The 2,730-nt window shown below is 33.8% G+C and overlaps 1 long non-coding RNA gene across 1 annotated transcript; it reads left to right on the top strand.

The window, feature by feature from the left end:
* Positions 1-239: 239 nt before the first annotated feature.
* LOC118598609 lies at positions 240-2,091 on the top strand. Its single transcript, XR_004947654.1, has 2 exons — positions 240-1,267; positions 1,354-2,091. It is a non-coding gene; the product is annotated as an uncharacterized LOC118598609 (long non-coding RNA).
* Positions 2,092-2,730: the final 639 nt, after the last annotated feature.

Genomic DNA, 2,730 nt, shown 5'->3' with positions numbered 1-2,730 from the left:
AAGAAGGACGTTTGCAGAACTGACTACAAACACTCCTAACTCAACGCTATATTTCTTGAAAAACCCCAAATACTTTCAGCACATTTTATCTTCTTAACAGGTGTCAAACACTTGCAGTAGTAAAATACTTTATTTACTACTTTTGATAATACGAGTTCTAATGAAGCTCTTTCAGCTGTTTCATGTATTTTTCTGCAGCATCTAAGATAAGTTTTTTTGTTCCTTTTCTTTATGGTTGTCCTGGAATTTCTTCAGCATTCAATCTCTGTTTTTTTAAATTTACTGCAATTTTCCATTAAATCTATTTTCAGTTTTGCATTTAAATTATACTCATATCTGGAGCAAAAATGTCTTTATTTATTTTTCTTGTTAGCAGTCTTAACGAACTGTTTGAAGGTCGGAAAGACTTTGTAACCACTAAAGGTATTTTAGTAATTTGTTCCCTCTTATATCTTTTAGGAAGTTTATCCTATTTTGAAGTCTGTAAATGTTTTTTATAACCTAATTTAATTTTGTTTCTGCATTTAGATGCATTCTCCTCCACCATCCTCCACCTCTGATCGGAAGATTTCAGGTGTGGTTCCCGCCTCGCCTGCACACGTTTCAAAGTCCTGATGGTTAGAGACAGACTTACCATTAGGTGAAGGTAGGCGACTGCCTGGGTCCCCCCGACACTTTTGGGGTCCCGAGTTGAAGACTTTAAATATTTCTAACATTTACAAATTCATTTTCTTGGACATCATAATTTAATTCTTTCATTCTCCCCCGTAAATCTGCATCAATGGAATATTCAGTCAACCCAATTTAGCTATTAGAGAGACTCTTCCAAGAGTTTGAAAAGAAGAAAGTGGTTATAAACCAGCTGAGAAACAAGGAAAAAGCAGCGAGAAAGCTATAACATGTTAGCAAGCTTCCAAAAGCTAACAAGAAAAAGAAGAACAGAATCAAAGGAACTCCATGTAAAGATGAAGAAAATCAAGAATGCGAAGAGAGAAAAAGCAAAACAAGAAGATTGTAATTTTTAAGAATATTTTTCTTTCTTTGACACCGCTTCATAAGATGTTCTATCATTCAAGTATTTTTAGGTCTTTTGTCGTCTTTAGGAAAAATGAAAAACGTACACATGTTACATACAAGTATTAGGGCCACCAAAAAAAGAAAAGATTAAATATTACAAGATTAAAGTTGAAGTGACCATACAGTCCAGCAAGTGAACGCCCTGATCACCAGAAGACTAAACTGTTAAAAGCATCGTGGATTTCAACAGGTAAGCTGAAAGTTTGAAACGTTAGGAAACTTCTTTGTTTGATTTATAGTTTATTAATGTTTTATTCATTAATGGGTGGCTTGCAGGATCTCTGAAGAGCCCATTGATGAAACTATCGGTTTCCCTACAACTGTCCACTTCCAGTCATTTCTTCCTCTACGAAAGACGAGATCTTCTCCAAATCTGTGTGGTGTTTCCGTCTGAAGAGGCCCATTTTTCGAACTTTTCAAAGTTCTATGGTAACGTAACAGACTATTTTCATTCCGTTCTTGTTTTGTGTTGAAATAGGATGTTTCATCTGGAGGAGGGACATTTTTAAAACTTCTTATTCCGTTCCATGATGTAAGGTGACGAATGGGCTTCTCTGGATGTGATTAAGAGCAGAATAGGAGGCTGTCCTGTAAATGTGTCTCTGAGCTACTTTTACACATGAAATTCCTTATATTGACACCAAACCCCGGAAAGTCAGCCTCACTGATAAATATTTGATTAAGAGTTGCCAAAAATTTCAGAATTTCTTTGTTTTTGACACTATTCTGGAAATACTTCACAAGATGCTCCACGTCTTTCATCTGCGAGCTCAGCTCTGATAAACAGATAACTTTGGCTCTTTTCTCATAAATGTATTACTTTTTTCTGGTAAATTTACAAGAATTAAAGTAATACATTTATGCCTTTAAACATTTAAATTTACGAGACAAAAGTCATATTTAGCCTGTGACTTTTAGTCATAAATATAAAACTTTATTCTCGTAGTTTAACAGTTACGACTTTAACTCTTGCAAATTTACGAGAATAAAGTCGCAATTAAAAAAAAAAAAAAAGTTTTTTTTCGTTTGGAAACTGGCCCTAATACTCCATTGTATATCTTACCCTAGATAAGGATTTAAAAAATTATTAATACGGCCACTGCAGAGACCCCCATCCTATTGTTCACCCTCGACACACCACTGCTGGTGGTTACAAGTTGGCGCCAATATTTGGTGTCAGAATGTGAATGTGTGTGAATTGGGCTGTAAGATAGTAAAGTAAATATGCATCATTTATTCAGAACAAAAGTAACATTTAGAAAATCTTCAAGTATTGTCAGATATAAATGATATAAATGGCATTTAGCACGCTCAGCTTCTTTTCCTCATCAATCACACAGTTTTGTTTTATCACAAGAATTTTTAATTTAATTTTCATCTTAGCTGCATGTCACCTAAAGTCTTCAGCTAATTTCAACTTTGAACATTTTGCTGGATTTTCATTAACTTACATTTCTAGTTTAACATTTCTACTGTTGATATTTTGTGTATGAAGCACAGTCAGCATTTCACTGGTTAAATTTAAAGATTAATTAGTTTCTTTTGGGCCCTTTTTGTGGTGAAAATGACATTTTTGTTTAAATCAGAATACAATTTTTAATTATATTTTTTAGAACAAATGTTAGTATGTTTTTGTTTGCTTATTGTTTTCCG

This window comes from Oryzias melastigma, linkage group LG3 (genome assembly GCF_002922805.2).
Source record: "Oryzias melastigma strain HK-1 linkage group LG3, ASM292280v2, whole genome shotgun sequence".
Classification (NCBI taxonomy): Eukaryota; Metazoa; Chordata; class Actinopteri; order Beloniformes; family Adrianichthyidae; genus Oryzias; species Oryzias melastigma.
Note: the sequence above shows the minus strand (reverse complement) of the source record. Positions and strands in the feature narration are given on the sequence as shown.